The sequence below is a fragment of the Macrotis lagotis genome, chromosome X, assembly GCF_037893015.1.
Source record: "Macrotis lagotis isolate mMagLag1 chromosome X, bilby.v1.9.chrom.fasta, whole genome shotgun sequence".
Classification (NCBI taxonomy): Eukaryota; Metazoa; Chordata; class Mammalia; order Peramelemorphia; family Peramelidae; genus Macrotis; species Macrotis lagotis.
This window is the reverse complement of record NC_133666.1, coordinates 437341364-437358313: the sequence shown is the minus strand read 5'-3', so window position 1 is coordinate 437358313 and position 16950 is coordinate 437341364. Positions and strand designations below refer to the sequence as shown.

Sequence of the window (16950 nt, the reverse complement as noted above, 5' to 3'; positions counted from 1 at the left end):
TGTTTTTTTTAATTTATTTTTTAAAATTTTCATACATTTGTACATGCATAATTCCAAGTTACAAAATTTCCCTCTACCATTCCTTACCACCCCCTCCCCTCAGTAGGGAACAGTCAGGTTAACATTTTACCTACACACTGTATTAAACATATTTACAAATTAGTAATTTTTGGCATGAGGAATTAGAAGCAAGGGAAAGAGATGCATAAGAGATAATTTTTTTATAAAATGTTCATCAGATTTGGCAGGGGTGTTTATTTGCTTTGTGTTTTGTTTTTCTTCCTCTGGTTGGGGATAATATAGATCTTTACCAGTGAAACACAGTTGTCCTGGCTCTCTGGACTGTCGATAGGAGTTGCTTCCATCAAGGTTGTTCATCTCATACTTATGTTGTTGATGTATACATTGTTTTCTTGGCTCTACTCCCTTTGCTCACCATCAGATCCATTAAGTCATTCCAAGCTTCTCTAGAATTCGACCATTTATGGTTTCTTATAGAACAATAATATTTCATAGTATTCATTTACAATAACTTGTTTAGTTATTACCCTATTGATGGGCATCCCTTCAATTTCCAATTCTTTGCCACTACAGAAAGAGCTGCTATGAATATTTTGGAACATGTAGAACTTTTCCCATTTTTTACAATTTCTTCTAGATATAGTCCTAAAATTGGAATTGCTGGATCAAAGGGTATGAATGGTTTTATTGTTCTTTGGTCATAATCCCATATTGCTCTCCAGAAAGGTTGGATCCATTCACAACTCCTCAATACACTTTTCTTTTTAGTTTTTGCAAGGCAATAGGGTTAAGTGGCTTGCCCAAGGCCACACAGCTAGGTAATTATTAAGTGTCTGAGGTCGGATTTGAACTCAGGTACTCCTGACTCCAGAGCTGGTGCTCTATCCACTGCTCCACCTAGTCGCCCCCTCATTACACTTTTAAGTTTAATCTGCAACACTACTTCCATCACTCTTTTCAGTCTAGACAGAAATTAAATAATAAATCAATCCTTGATTTGTTATTTTTCAATGTCTGAGGTGTAATTGTTCACACTGAAAATTTAACAACCAGCTCTCCTGAGATACTGTAACTTGGTTCTAGCATACCTCTGCCTATAGGGGTGAAATTATAGTTTTGTTACATTCCTTCAAAAAATGACTTTGATTAAATGTGTTCGATGAGTAAATATTTAAGAATTCCCACTTGGAACATTTTGTAGACATTAAAATTTTTTCTCAAGTCCTTCCCCTACCCCAACATTCAAAATGTAGAAAGCCCTTATACAAACTATATATGACATGGCAGAGTATTAGCCTTAGAGGGCCTGTATTGAATTAAAATAAGTAACTGAAATTCTAGCAAAGGATATACTACAAAAACAAAATTTTATTACTTATTTAAATTGTTATTTTTTTTGTTATTTTTGTTAATTTGTTATTTATTTAATTTATTATTCATCCATTTCAGTCATATCTGAATCTTTGTGACCCTATTTGGAACTTTCTTAGCAAAGATATTATAGTGGTTTACCATTTCCTTCTCCCAAATATTCAATCAAATCCCTAAAACTTAAACTGTAAATAAAAGAATAGAAGAAGCAGCTAGGTGGTGGCATAAGGCACAGAGAACTGACCCTGGAGTCAGGAAGACCAGAGTTCAAATTTTTGCTCAGATCCTTCCTGGTTATGTAACCCTGGACAAGTCACTTAGCATCTGCCTACCTCAGTTTCCTCATCTGTAAAAAGAAGATAACAATAATAATAATAATAATAATACTTCTCTACTGTGTTATTGTATCAAATGAAATAAAACCATAAAGCAATTAGGACAGTGCCTGGCAGATAATAAGTACTATATAAATGTTATATTTTATTATTTGTAAAGTACTTTGAAAACGTCAGGGTGCTACATAAATGCTTTTTATTAGTATGATAAGATGTCCTGAAAGACAATATGTCCTCCTGGGGGAAAGCTTTTAGTTATAGCCAAGAAGGACACAATCTGCCTCATTTCTTAAGTCTTATCCATGTATGGTGAGTGTTCCAGTGAAAATACTTAACTTGCCTATCAGATTCATTCTCTGGAATTCAGATGGATGAGGATTACACAGCAGGGCATTTTTATTCACCCGCCCCCATAGACACAAAAGGAGACTATTCTCAGGCTTACATATCTGTCACATTCAAAGCTATCTATCCACTGGGTTGGCAATGAAATCGAGCAGATTGGGAAATAAAAAGGCAATAACAAGCACTTCAATCCATTCTTTGATTTCAATTCATCAGCTCCAGAGCAGTAAAGAGAGAGACAAACAATTTTGGTTTCAGTCCCCTTATTTAAACATTTTGTTTGTTTTGTTTTTATAAAGATTTGATCATTAGAATTTCTGCCTCTTTTGAGCAGGAAAACAGAGGCACAAAGAAAGAGGGACCCAGGGTCAGTCTAGAGTTCTGCAGGCTGGGCAAGTTTGAAATCAAGAACTACATTTGAAACCTGCCCTGAGTTTGCTCTAGTGAAAGATTCATAAGGAATAAAATAGGTGATGATTATGCCCAAGGATCTGGGGCAAAAGAATCCCTTTTCTTATCCGTTCATTGGAATGTTTTTAAGGATTATGATTTCCGAATTTAGCTAGGCAAATTGGAGCCAGAGAGGAACTGCCTAGGACCAAAATGGATCACTAATTAGATGAAATCATTCCAAAAATTATATTCGAAAAGAATTATGAGATTATTTTAGGAGAGACTCAATGCTGAACCATAGCAGAAGGGTTGGGAGTTATAGAGCTAGGTGGAGCCCCCAAAGGGGAGAAGTAGTCAGTCTGTCAATAAATTATTTTTGATAATTAACTATGTGCTTAGTAGTATGTTGAGATCTCAGAAATCAGCTAATGTAACCTGTTTCTGAGTAAGAATAAATTCTATAACAAATGGTCCTACTTAAGGACCTTTCCTCCTTTCCCAATAATAAGAACAACTCAACACCTCCCAAGATCCATTTTGCTTTTGGATAATTCTAAATGATAGGGATTTTTTAAAAACTGATTTCAAACCTAAATCTGCCACTTTGCACCATCTATCCAGATGGCATAGATAAAAATCTAATCACTTTCCTACATTATCCTTCCCTCTAAACCCATAAATAACATCCTTATTTCTGTCAAGGTTATCACCATCATTTATAGTCATCCCAGTTTGAAATCTAGAAGTTCTCCATTAATTCTTCAAGCTCATATCAAATCTGTTGTTTTTTTCTATTTTGACTCTGAAATATAATTTGTATCTGTCCTTTTCTCTATCCTCACACCACAAGCTTGACCACTTCTCATTTGAATATTGAAATAACTTCCTAATTAATCACTCTATATTGAGTTTTTTCCCCCCTCTCTAATCCATCTTCCACACAAATGCTAAATTGACATTCCTAAGGTCCAGATTTGACCATGTCTTTCCTCTGCTTGAAAAGATTTAGTTGCTCCTACTTTCTCTGAAAATAAAACACAAAGTCCTCTATTTGCATTGAAAATCATTAACAATCTGCCTCTAGCATATTTTTCTGCTAATTATACACACTATTAGTTGTGTAGTGGTTTTTTCTGTTATGTCTAAGACTTCATGACTCCATTTGTGCTGTTTCCTTTTTTTTTTGGCAGAGATACTAGATTGGTTTGCTATTTCCTTCTCCAGCTCAATCACAGAGAAGAAACTGAGGCAAACAGGGTTAAGTGTCTTGTCCAGGGTCACACAGACTAGATTTGAACTCATGAAGATGAATTTTCCTGACTCCAGGCTGGACATTCTTTCTACTGTACCCCCTACCTGCCCTCCTAGTCTAATTCACTTTATACACAACATTCTGTCTCTCATCTCTATGATGAGCACAAACTGTCCCTACTTGTTTCTTGCTACTCAAATCTACCTTTAGCTCCAGTGTCATTTCCTTCAAAAGACTTGAAGGATGGTCCCACTTTTTATACCTACGCACATGACCATCATAGCCATGTATTTGGGTAGAAGGGCAGGAGTAGCCTGCTTTTAAGTGAACTGGTTTTATTCCCTCCCCTGCTGTGGCAAAATATAGGCAATAAGTTTCACATCTGTAATTTGTATCTTCCAAACCAGCACAATGTCTGCCACTTTGTAGGAACTTAATAAATTTTTCTTGATTGATGGATCCCACACAATCATCTTTCAAATATTTGAAGATAATATTTGAAGACCCCTAAGTCTTCCTCTCTCCAAGATAAATGCCCCCAATCTCCTCTAGCAATCCTCCCTGCCCCCACATTACTGCTCATCATGTTCTCTACATTGTCAGGTCATCAGTGTCCTCCCAAAAAAGTGACTCAGAATAAAACAAGAAGACAAAAATGATCTTGGCAAATTACCATCCCCACCTTCTGTCTTGTAGTTGCTAAATTGATTGATAATGGCAGTAACTACTTTAGAATGTAGATAGCTTATTTGTCTACATTCGTTTACTTCATTATATGTATATATTGTATATTCTAGTTTTTTTTTTTTGCAAGGCAATGGGATTAAGTGGCTTGCCCAAGGCCACACAGCTAGGTAATTATTAAGTGTTGGGGGTCGGATTTGAACTCAGGTCCTCCTGACTCCAGGGTCAGTGCTCTATCCACTGATCCACCTAGCCGCTACTATATGTATATATTGTATACATTTGCCTTGCCCATTAGATCATGAACTCCTTGAAAGGCGGGGCTGACTTTTACCTCTTCTTACATCCCTGACAGCATAGAACCTACAACATAGTAAAGGCTTAACAAATGTTTATTGACTGACTGACCAAGAAAGGAGAGATTATATTGATTGGAGTGTAGAAAAGAGAGAATTTGAACTTGAAAATCAATTTTGACATTATTAGTTAGGAGATTTGGGGCAAATCAATTGACCTTTTGGAGTTTTGGATTTCTTATGGGCAAAATAAAGTAGTAATAATGCCTACACGAGGCAGTTAGGCATCTCATTGGTTAGAATGCTGGGTGTGGAGTCAGACAGTCCTGAGTTCAAATTCAGCCTCAGACACTTACTAGCTGTGTGATTTGGATAAGTCACTTAACCTTAATTTTGTTTGTCACATTTGTCTTAATTCCCCGGAGAAGGAAATGGCAAACCATTCTAGTATCCTTGCTAAGAAAATTCCATGGATAGTACTGGATGCTATAGTCCATACAGTCAAGAAGAGTTGGACACAATCAAACAATTGAACAATAACTAATGCCTACAGATGTTGCTTTAATCACTTGCCCAATATTTTGTTGATTTGTGATGCATGCTTGAGATAATATCAATAAAGTGCCTTGAAAAGCCAAAAGCTATATAAATGTAAATTATTATTATTATTATTATTATTATTATTATTATTATTATCTTATAGTTAAAGGAAAGCATTCAAAGTTTTTGAGTAGGAAAGTGCTTAATCACAGAATAGTATTTTAGGGAAATTATTCTAGCAATAGATTGGAGACAGCATGATATGCTGGATAGACTGCTGGAATTTGGGATCAGGAAAGCTGGGGTGCAAATTTTATCACTGATGCTGTGTGACTTATCAGATATGTTATTTAGCTTCTGTGAGCCTTAGGGAAGTTCTTTGGATTTAGCTGCTAAACCTTGTGTTACTCTCTAAGTTAGTAAAGGAACTATCACTGTATCTGTCATCTCAAACTTTTTATATATTCTAGTAGTTTGGCAGTAGTGGAGAAGATAAATAAAAAGTGAAAAAGAAGACCTGTGATAGGAAGATCACTTAAGAAAACTATTGTGGTAGTCTAGGTAATAAAGGCAAAAAAAAAATAAGTTAGGAAGGAAGAAAAAGAATGAGAAAATTATGAATATTTAAAAGGGAAAAGGAAACAAGAAAAATTTCAAAGTGTTAATGGAATGGTTTTGGTCATTTAGCAGGGGAAGTTAACATTTATGGACCAATATGATTCCAAAAGTAAGACTAATAAAAATTTTCTTTTTTTTGACTGTGCTATAAATTTAGCCACCAGGTGGCATTGGTAGCCACTATCCTGATCCTATTCAACGTGATAGATGTAGAAATGGGCATTCTCACACTGATTCTCTCACAAATACACAGTAGCAAATGACCAGAGTAACAAAGACTGCTCGAAAGCTAAAAAACATTATGGCAGAAACTAGATATAGACTAATGTTTCGCTTATACCAAGTCAAATTAGGTATATGATTTAGACATAAAGGTTGATGCCATAAAGCAAATTAGAGGAGCATGGAATAGTTATACCTGTCAGATATTTGGAAAGGGAAGAATTAATGAACACAAGAAATAGCATTACAAAATATAAATGAGAAATTTTGATTATATTATATAAAAAAGGTTTGCACAAACAAAACAATTGTAAGGGAAATTAGAAGGAAAATAAAAACTGGGGACACTTTAGAGAAGCCATCTCTAATATCTCATTGATCAAATTACTAGAAAATTGAGTAAAATTTGTAAGAATTCAAGTCATTTGCCAAATGATAAATAGTTAATGGATATGAATAGACAATTTTCAGAAGAAGAAATCAAAATTATCACATAAAAGTAATAAAAATGCTATAGAAATATGAATAAAAACAAGATAGAGGTACCACTTCACACCTATCAGATTGGCTAATATGACACAAAATAAAATGATAAATGTTGTAGGGAAAAGCAATGCATTGTTGGTGGAGTTGTGAAGTGATACAACCATTCTGGAAACTGAGAGGATGTTCATCAAGTAGACAATGGCTGAATAACTTATGGTGTATATAATTGTAATGAAATACTATTGTGGTTAAGTAATGATGATTAGGATAATTTAAGAAAAATCTGGAAAGTTTTACATGAACTAAAGCAAAATAAAGGGAGCAGAAACAGCAGAAACATTGTATACAGCAACAGCAATGTCATATAATGATCAACTGGATGACTTAGCTATTCTTTTTAAAATTTTAGGCAATGGGGGTTAAGTGACTTGCTCAGGGTCACACACCTTGACAATTATTAAGTGTCTGAGTTCAGATTTGAACTCAAGTCCTCCTGACTCCCATCTAGCTGCCCCATGACTTAGCTATTTTTAGCAATACAATTCTCCAAGACAATTCCAATAGGACTCATGATGAAAAATATTTTCCATGTCCAGAAAAAGAACTGATGGAGTCTGATTACAGATTGAATCATACTATTTTCCCACTTTTTAATTTTTTGGAAACTTTTTTGGTCTATTTTATTTCATGACAAGACTAATATTGAAATATGGTCTACAGGATTACATATATACCCTTTAACAAATTGAAATATGGGCTACTTGTTTACATATATAATCTATAACAAATTGATTACCATCTCTGGGAAAGAAGAGGGGTGTGGGAGAATGAATTTGAAACTCAAAATAAAAATAAACAAATGTTAAAATTGTTTTTTCATGTAATTGGGGGAAAATAAAATACTATTCAAAGAAAAAAAAGACTAATTATCAGGTAAAGATTCAAAAACTGAAGAAAAGGGGCAGCTAGGTGGTGCAGTGGATAAAGCACCTGCCCTGGAGTTAGGAGTACCTGGGTTCAAATCTGGTCTCAAACACTTACTAATTACCTAGCTGTGTGGCCTTGGGCAAGCCACTTAACCCCATTTGCCTTGCAAAAAAAAAAAACCCTAAAAAAATCTTTAAAAAAACTGAAGAAAATTTAGACTTCAGACTCATAGCAGAAGGGACAGAATCAGGATCCATGTGGATTTAGGAAAAGACAGAAATTCCAACAGCTGATGCTATTCATATTCTTAGCTGACTGATAATTCCTGCAAGGGAAAAATCTTATGTCATTGTCCATGATTTCAGATTTCTTCTCTTCTAGCTATATTTTCATCATTACCCAACATTGCTGTTGTTGTATTCAATGCTCTGCTGGTTCTGCTCCCTTTACTTTGCTTTAGTTCATGTAAAATTTTCCAGGTTTTTCTTAAATCATCCTAATCATCATTACTTATAGCACAATAGTATTCCATTATAATCACATACCATGTTATTCAGCCATTCTCTACTTGATTTCCTCCAGAATGGTTGGATCACTTCACAACTACACTAATAATGCATTAGTTTTCCCACATTCCCTACAACATTCATCATTTTCTTTTTTGTCACAGCCAGTCTGATAGGTGTGAGGTGGTACCTCTGTCTTGTTTTTATTCACATTTCTCTAAATAATGGTGATTTATAGCATGGGACAGGTAATATGTTAGACTATGAGATCAGGTTTCCAATTCTAAATCTAAAATATCTTCCACTTCACCACTCAGTCAATAAACATGTATTAAGCACCTCTTATGTACCAAAGTCCATGTTAAGTACTAAGGACAGGCCCTACTCCAAAGGAGCTCACAATCTAACAGGGAATGTGTATAGAATACACATATACATATATGTGTGGATTTTTATACATATGCATTATACAACTATGAATACATATATATATATATATATATATATATATGTATAATGTATGCTATGTGCAAGATAGATGCATCAACCAGACATGCAGTCACAATAGTTCAGAGGGCAGAGGAAATTAGAAATGGGAGCAGTGCCACAGATATAGTAGTTGAGGTCAAACTTTTCATAGCAATCAACTAAGAAAAGGAACTGAGCATGAAAGTCTATCAGCTTCCACCTTTGCAGGAAACACTGCAGAAGCATCCCTCTTAATATCTGCTAAAAGTGGCTTTCTTGTTATCCTTTCTCCTCTATTTCCTTATTCTCTCTCTCACATTTGACTGGAATCTACCTACAAGCGTTCTTGATTCTGTTTTTATAATTCTTTTAATTTGATTTGATACTCTTCATCATATAAAACAGCATGTTCAAAGCTTCAAATCTTGTAGATAAGTTGTTTGCAAGTGAGTTCAATGTAGAGGTGGAGTTGAGGAGAATGAACTGCTGCTAGCAGAAGCCTACCTCACTTGTATGATAGTTTGTCAATAAGTCTTTGATCACTGATTAGAGAAGAGAAAAAAATCTCTAGTTGGGAGTCTCCAAGCTTATAAACTTTGATAAAAAGGAAACATTAATATGTTCTCTGAAATAGTAAGACAAAAGGTCAAATTGATTCTGTGACACTATTCTATCTTGACTTACTTTTAAAAAAGGGAGATTTTTATTGAGATTCCAGGGTTTTCTGGGAAGCCTTCACAAAAATAAAAACAAGGGTATTACCTAAATTAACAATCTAATAGGGTAAGGTAACTTCTGTAGAAGTGTGGAGGTCAGGGAAATGTTTGGAAAGTTAAGGGAGTGGTTAGTGAAATCATAGTTGTGTAGGTTAATGCATCTGTTCTCACTTTCCAGTGTGGATGGATTTCATTATGGTTTCAAAACTGGAAAGACACTGAGACTATAATAGCTGACATGTTAGCTGTTAAAATGGTCAGGGAGTAAAGTGAATTTTGCCTGAGGACTATCAGAAATAGTGGACCAGCACTATTTCCAATCATACCAGCAGATTCCCCAATAAGGATGCCCAGGAACAGAAAGGATTAAGTTCTTGAGGTGACTGAATGTATAGAATAATTTGGGGGCCTAGAAATTCTCACTAAAGTTGACTTCTCCTCAGATGATAACTGCTTAGAGCAATGGAGTCCACCTAAAACATGGACATGACAGTACCATACTTAGTCCTGAAAATGGCTGAATGATGTGTAGCATTTAGTTGTGATGGAATACTACCATGCTATAAGAAATAAGTTCAATGATCTTAGAAGGGCATGGAAAGACTTACATGAAATGAAGAGGAGTGAAATGAACATAACTAAGAGAATATTGTTTTAAGAATGACTTTGAGCAACTAGGAAATTTCAACTATTATAAAATGCACAAATTAAAAATAAAGGACATATGAAGAAAGATATTTTCTACACCCAAAGAACTGCTAAATAGTAGTATGTACAGAATAATTTTAAATTATATTCATATATATGTATGTATATGTGAGCATACGCATATATATGTGTATAAGAAATATACATAATGACATATTTGGAGGAAATAGTAAGTTGTACATGATAGATTTGTAGTTTTATGTGAATTTTTTTATCATACTGTTATGTAAATACTTGTTTTAAAAATGAAACAAATCTGCAATATAAAAAAGAATGTGTGTGTATGGGGGGCAGTGACTTTCTCTTTCTCTCCAAATTGTTCTTATCTACCATCACCTATTTCTATAAGTCTTTCACAAATATCTCTTCAGGAAATAGGGTTTGATGGAGAACAAAAGCTCATAAAATTGAAAAAAAGAAAAATAAACATCAATTAAACTAGTACTATGGTGGTTGATTTTTTTCCAGTGAATATACACAAAGTGAGTTTGGCATAATATCCCTATTTATTCTAAGAGCATCCATGTAAAAATCATCTGAGCAGCATTTAGTTGGTTTGTTTTACAAGTCCAATTATCTCTTAAGGAACTGAGCCTATGGTCATTTCTTTCATCTTGTTTTTCATCACCTGAAGTGCTGGACTACATTGTAGGATCAAGAGAAGAAAAAAAGGAAAATAACTTCAAAGGTCATATAGAGCAATCTCTTCATTTTACAAATGAGGAAATAGAGACCTTAGGAAATTAAGTGACTTGCCCGAAGTTACTCAGGATGTACTTACTAAACATTCATTGAATTTTTACTTTCTAAAAAGATTTTTAAGGGTCTCTTCAGCAGGTATATGGGAAATTTTCACACCTATAGAAATGATTTTGTGATTTATTCTGTATTTTAATACATTTTGCCTGCTCTATATTTCTCATTATATGATAATATTAAAAAAGAAAGGAATGGACTGATTGTAGTATGCCTTTATTTCTTTACTCTTGTGGGTGAAATTTTTATCCTTGGGGAACTTATTTGCTTGAGAACTCAGCTAGCTTTTCTAAATATGGCAGATCCATTTTTCTTAACCATAAATTACACTGTTCAAAAGGGGCAGATGAGGGAGGGAGGGGAGAGAAAGTCTAACCAAAATTCACCTTCTCTTGTCCTTTATCTGAGTCTTCTCCTTTTGCCACTTATTCATGATTTTATTCTATTGTATTTTCTCTTTGTCTTTGCTGGAATGCTCCCTCCCCCATCTACATAGATTAATTCCTTTGAAGGCAGCTGAACTTTTATCATTTCCTCCTTGTTTCAAAGTTGACTGTTCTTCCAAAAATTAGTTCTTCCATAAAGAACTTCTAACTTAGGTCAGGGCCTGAGCATGGGGTCAGTGTCCCCAGATCCCTGGTCCCAAGGCAGGCAGGGAATGTGGGAAGCTCCAACTCTTTGAGATCTACTTCAACTGACTGGACTGTGAACGAGCACCTGGGTGCTACACAGTCCGACCTAGCCATCAGGGTGACCTGCATAGACTCCTGCAGAGTGCCCATCAAGGACAATGATACTTGGTGGAGAGTGAAAGAAGCACATTGTTCTTGGCTGACAAAGGAAAGTTGTCTTTAGGATAGCATACCTTTCCTTTCCAGTTCCTGTTACTAATTACAGCACCCACATCCATTGAGGGGCCCTTTGGGGAAGATTATGCACCAGGTGCAGGCTATGATCGACAACCCTCTTTCTCCAAGAACCACAAGTGCAGCTGCATCTTCTACGCCATCAGTCCCTTGAACCTCAACAGCCTCAGAGACCCAATGAGGCCACAGCTTCCAAGAAGTTCTCTTACAAGTTGATGAAGTATGGCAGTGTTATCGTCATTGCTCAGGAGCTACATTATGGGTCAGTTGTCCAGCTCCAAGTATATATTGACAATCAGTCTGGCAAGGAAACAGGGCTTGTGGTGGCCAGCCTTTTCTAGGATCCTGCATGACCACACACTGGACCTATGATCTTCAGACAGTTGCAGAAGTTTGGTGAAGTCCTGGAGGCAAGCTGGGAGGCAGGAACAGATCCTGGGGCCAGCTCTGCCATAGTCAAGTTTGCCTGATTGTAGCCTCTTCTTCCTCATTGTCTACTATATCTAGTCTCCCTGAAGGTACTGGCAAAGTGAATCTACCCCTTTTCATTACCAACATTGCAGTGAATTGCCATCCCTTGAATCCTAGCCTGTCTGGGCACCCACCCCCTGATGCCTACTGCACCAGGTGAGGACTTGGATATGGCAGCCTGTGGTTTTTGTCCTGTGGTCACTGTATCCCTTCCTACCAAGAGCTGTTCACAGCAGTAGCAGTAGCAGTCAATAGAACCGTTCAACCCTACTCCTGGCCTCAGCCTTCCAGAGACCTGGGCTGAGGCTGGGGCTGGCCCTGAGGATGCTTTGCCTGGCTCTGGCCAACCTTCTCTTTGCTTGTCCATGGGTGTCACCATCCCCTATTTTGCTGAAGGCCCTGTGGTGCCTTGTGCATCTAAATCCAATTACTTAATCTTGCCATCAGAGCATAGTACATGGGGTACCGCTATAAAGCATCCCTCTCCAATGAACAAAATTTCGGCAGTGCCACTTTAGTCTTAAGCAATGGAAATGGATTCCTGGACTCTTCAGATCATCTAATAGAGCTCCTATAGCTTCTGCCTCAGGTCAAGTTTTCAGTGCTGTGAAAAAAAGAATGTTCCTGGTTGACTTTGAATCATTGTCTGGTCCTGGGGGAGATGTCTTGGGGCTCCAGTCATACTGTGCATTCCCAATTCCCATATGGGCTACAGCCCTGATATCTAACCTGACTTTAGTGTAGGAACAACTGCTTGTTTTATCCATGGACAAGGTCTTTTTCTTATTCCCAGGATCCAATCAGTCATTCTAGGGAAACTTTCAATGGCCAAGTGCCTTTTCTCCTTCTGGGTCCATGCGGGGGGAACATTGTTTGTCTCATTGCTGTAGCCCTGACTTCCTTGAATAGTATGAAGAGTTCTCCTGTCATTCTCCTCTTGCCAGAATCCATTCCATGTACAGTTGGAGATGGGGCAGGAGACCCCAGTGACTAATTCTTAATTTCCTTTCCCCAGGTGAGACTATGAACAGAGTAGAGATAGCTGGGCTGGATTCCACTACTCTTTTTGATTTCTACTGGATTATAACCTGCAAACTCTCTCCCCTTAACTAATATATAACCTGGTGCTCATCACTTTCTCTCTTTGGGACTTTGGCTTCCTTTAGGCAAACTATCCTAAGGCATGTGATGGTATGGCATGGTATGATATGGTTCTGCATACATCTTGTTCTGTTTCTGAGCAGTGGCTATGCCTAGCACCTTGGTGACGTGTTCTGTTCCCTGACTCTCCCTATCCTTCCTAAGAAGTCTTTGTCTTCTGATTGTGTGTAAGTTGGTGAATCTTGGCTCCATTGCTAAATAACTCTTTTTAAAGCATGTGGGCCATATTGAGAGGTTGCTTGGATTGGCTTATAGGGCAGACCTGTTCTCATGTTAAAGGAGGTTTTTAGGATTATTAGGGAGCTCTATCTTTCTATGGCTCTATTTTAGCTAGACACCCCCAACCCTCTCCAGTTCAGATATTTATTGTAAATATACTTATTCGCTCCCTCCACTCCCTGTCATCCTTGGAGACATTAAAATCTAGATGCAAATAAAGATTGTTTAAAAAAAAACTAGAACAAAGTACTAGCTCACTTGGAGGTGTTCAACTTAACCTCAGGAAATAAAAATTTGATTAATGGCAAAACTTTTCAAGTCCCAAGATAGAATAGGGTTGGGAAACAACTTTTCCTTTAACAATGTTAACATTTAATTGAGGGCTTGTACAAAGTCATCAGCCTCATTTTCTCCTCTGGAGTCATCTGAGTGCAGTGACCAGATTAAGGATCAGGATTATTAGAGGTAGGCTTGGATTCAGTCGGAGAAATTGGTCAATTTATTTTAATTCATCTATTTATTTTTTTCCAAATTGATGTAAAGATAGTTTTGAAATTTGGTCATTTTAAACAATTCTTTAACAGGCTCTCAATTTGATCGAAGTTAAACCCATTCAATGATTAAGGCAAATAAGAGAATTCACTTACATGTCATGGCATAGTTTCCTGATGTCATGGTCCTCTTCAAGAAAAAAGGACAAACAACAAGTTTTGTGAGTAGTTGGACCTGCCCTATTGCTGGCCATTTGGGCAACACAGCTCCTTTTTAAAATTCTTTTCTTCTTTTCTTTCTTCCTTTCCTTTCTTTTCCTTTCTTTTCCCTTTCTTTTGTCCACATAGGTAATCCTACCCTTACCTGCAAGTGCTCACCCATAGGAATGTAAATTTTGACATCTTCCCAAACCTGGCAAGAAATCTTGGGGTGTACATGCCCCAAATCACTCTGGTTCTCATCAACTGGTCAACAGTAGGTTTCAGGCCAACTCCACTTGATCATTGTTTGGGCTTTGATGGACTCAGAGATGAATACATAGCAGTTATGTCTGTTCTGACCAGAAATCCAGAGGGTCTTCCCCTCTCAGATTTATTTTCTTCCTTACTACACAAAAGAGACTATTCTTTGCTCCATTTCTTTCTTCTCTGCCTTAATCAATGAATGGGCATTACCTCAGTTAAACTGAGACCTGTTAAAAACTTGAACCTAAAAAAGCCATTGGATCCAGGGCCATTCTATCATCCCAATCCATACCTGTCCACTGGACTCAGATACTCCAGAGGAGAAAGTGAAGCTTGGTGACTTTGCATGGCACCCTCCCACTTAAATTCAATTTACTTGCATGTCATGATTCTTCCTGATCCTCTTCAAAAATGAAGGGCAAAGAACCACCTATATGACAGCATTTACTCCTCTTAGGCAAGGCAGGCTCTTTTTTGTGAGTTAAGGATGTGAAAATTCATCAGAATAACTGAGAAAGAAATTCCTTGTGTAAGAATCTCCCCCTTTATTAAAAATACCATATTATCAACCACATTTTGACTGTGAAAATTTCTGATGATTTTTTTTCTTAAAAAGAGAATAAAAAAAAAGAAAATTGTGTTGATTCCACCAATGGCAAGATTTTTCTTTCCAGCAAAACTTGGCATCAGCAGAAGATCTTAAAATCTTTGTGGGATAGTGATAGTGGAGGGGAGTGGAGGGGCAGGGAATTGATAATTCCCTGGTGGCCATTCAGATGGAATCTTAGATCTATGAATTCTTACACCAAATGCAGCACCATGCAAAGTAACATTTAGGCATTGACAAATCAGGGTTTTTTTTTTTCAAGTTTTGAATTGGTTTAACTAATTGGGATTGGGAATTCTACATGAGGAATTGCCACCCATTTTGTCCTTTCCTTGACTAAAATTGACCTAGCTATATTGTGTGGATTGAACCTATTTTTACTATGTCTGAACTAAAGTTGTCATGGCTATAATGTGTGTCTGTGTTTTTTTTTTTTATTTATTGTTGCTGTTCAGTCATATCAGACTCACTATGACCCCATTTAGAACTTTCTTGGCAAAGATACTGGAGTGGTTTGCCATTTACTTTTCCAGCTCATTTTACAGATGAAGAAATTGAAGAAAACAGGGTCAAGTACCATTGTCTGGACCATATTTGAGCTCAAGAAAATGAGACTTCCTGACTAGAGGCCCAGCACTTTCTTCACTGTGCTACCTAGCTTTTTTTATTTTATGTCAGTCTTGCAGAGCATCCAAATCAATGACCACATTGATTACAATTCATCTAGATATTTTGACTGTCAGATTTAAGCAAGTGTGTTGGGCATGAAGGAAAGAGGCAATCCTCCACCCTTCTCTACCCTGTAAACTTACCCTCTGTGTGACTCTATTTCCCCATCACCCTTACTTCAGCAGTAGTTTCCAATTTGATTATTAGTCTCCTTGATTTAAATAAGGGTCATTATGGTAATGTGTTCAATGCAGTGTGTGAGGCCCAGGGGGTGATACTGGAGAAAGCTACAATCACTATGTCACCCTGGGACAACTTTAGGCACCAAATATTTTAACACTTGTCTCCTTGAGGATCCCAGCTAGGAAGACTGCAATTCCTTGTCACTTGAAGTATGAATAATAAACTAGTAGGTGCTTAGAAGCTATACATGATATTTTCTACTCTGAAGGTTACAAGCTATTCAACTTTGTGAGGGAAATACAGAGATGTTTTAGCCTTTATTAAGTCACTTACTGTGTGAAAAGCACTGTGCTGTACTCTGGTGATACAGAAACAAAAGTGAAACAGGTCCTGCCCTCAAAGAGATTATATTCTAATGGACAAGATATGTATAAATAAGTGCATATAGATTATATGCAAAATTAACATGAGGTAACTTTGATTGAGAGCACCTTATCAGTTAGGTGAATGGGGTAGCAGTGATTAAGAGAGGGTTCATACAGAAGAGAGAATGTAGCTGAGTCTTAAAGGAAATTAAGGAATCCAAAAGGTAGGCATAGGTAAGGAGGAAAATCATTTCAGACAAAGCAGATAGCTAGTGCTAAATCAAGGAGATGGATTATCAAGTGAGCTTTTAGTTCTATCAATCATAGAAGTATATATGAGTTGTTCTCAGGAGCACCCTAATATTCAGAACTATAGGCAACCTCCCATGACTCTGGGGCAGCCCAATAAGCTGTTGTCATTGGGAGAAATTTCTCATCTTTCTAGGGACTCTTCACTACAGAATCCACAATGCCCCACCACCACCCCACTGCTTTCCTTGGAAACCTTGTGTTTCCATCCTCCACTTCCCACTCTATCCCCCTTTGACCTCTTCCTTGAAATTATGATTCAAATGGAAGAAGAAAATATGGAAGAAATATGGGGAGAGTGGACTCAGTATGGCAGAGCAAAGAAAACAAGACCCATAAACCAGTTTCCTTATAGTACTGGCCTGCCTCAGCAGTGTTGCCTAACATGTTCATATTTTGTTTCTGCTTGATACATCTGTTTCTGGCACAGTCAACTGAACTATCCTCTTCAAAATTCCTCCCTTTCCCTTCTTTGTAGGAATTCCATCTAGCTATAGCTA

The 16950-nt window shown here is 36.9% G+C and overlaps 1 pseudogene; it reads left to right on the top strand.

Annotated features, from left to right (window-relative positions):
* Positions 1 to 1956: 1956 nt before the first annotated feature.
* LOC141499233 (arrestin domain-containing protein 1 pseudogene) lies at positions 1957 to 12558 on the top strand (annotated as a pseudogene).
* The last annotated feature ends 4392 nt before the right edge of the window (positions 12559 to 16950 follow it).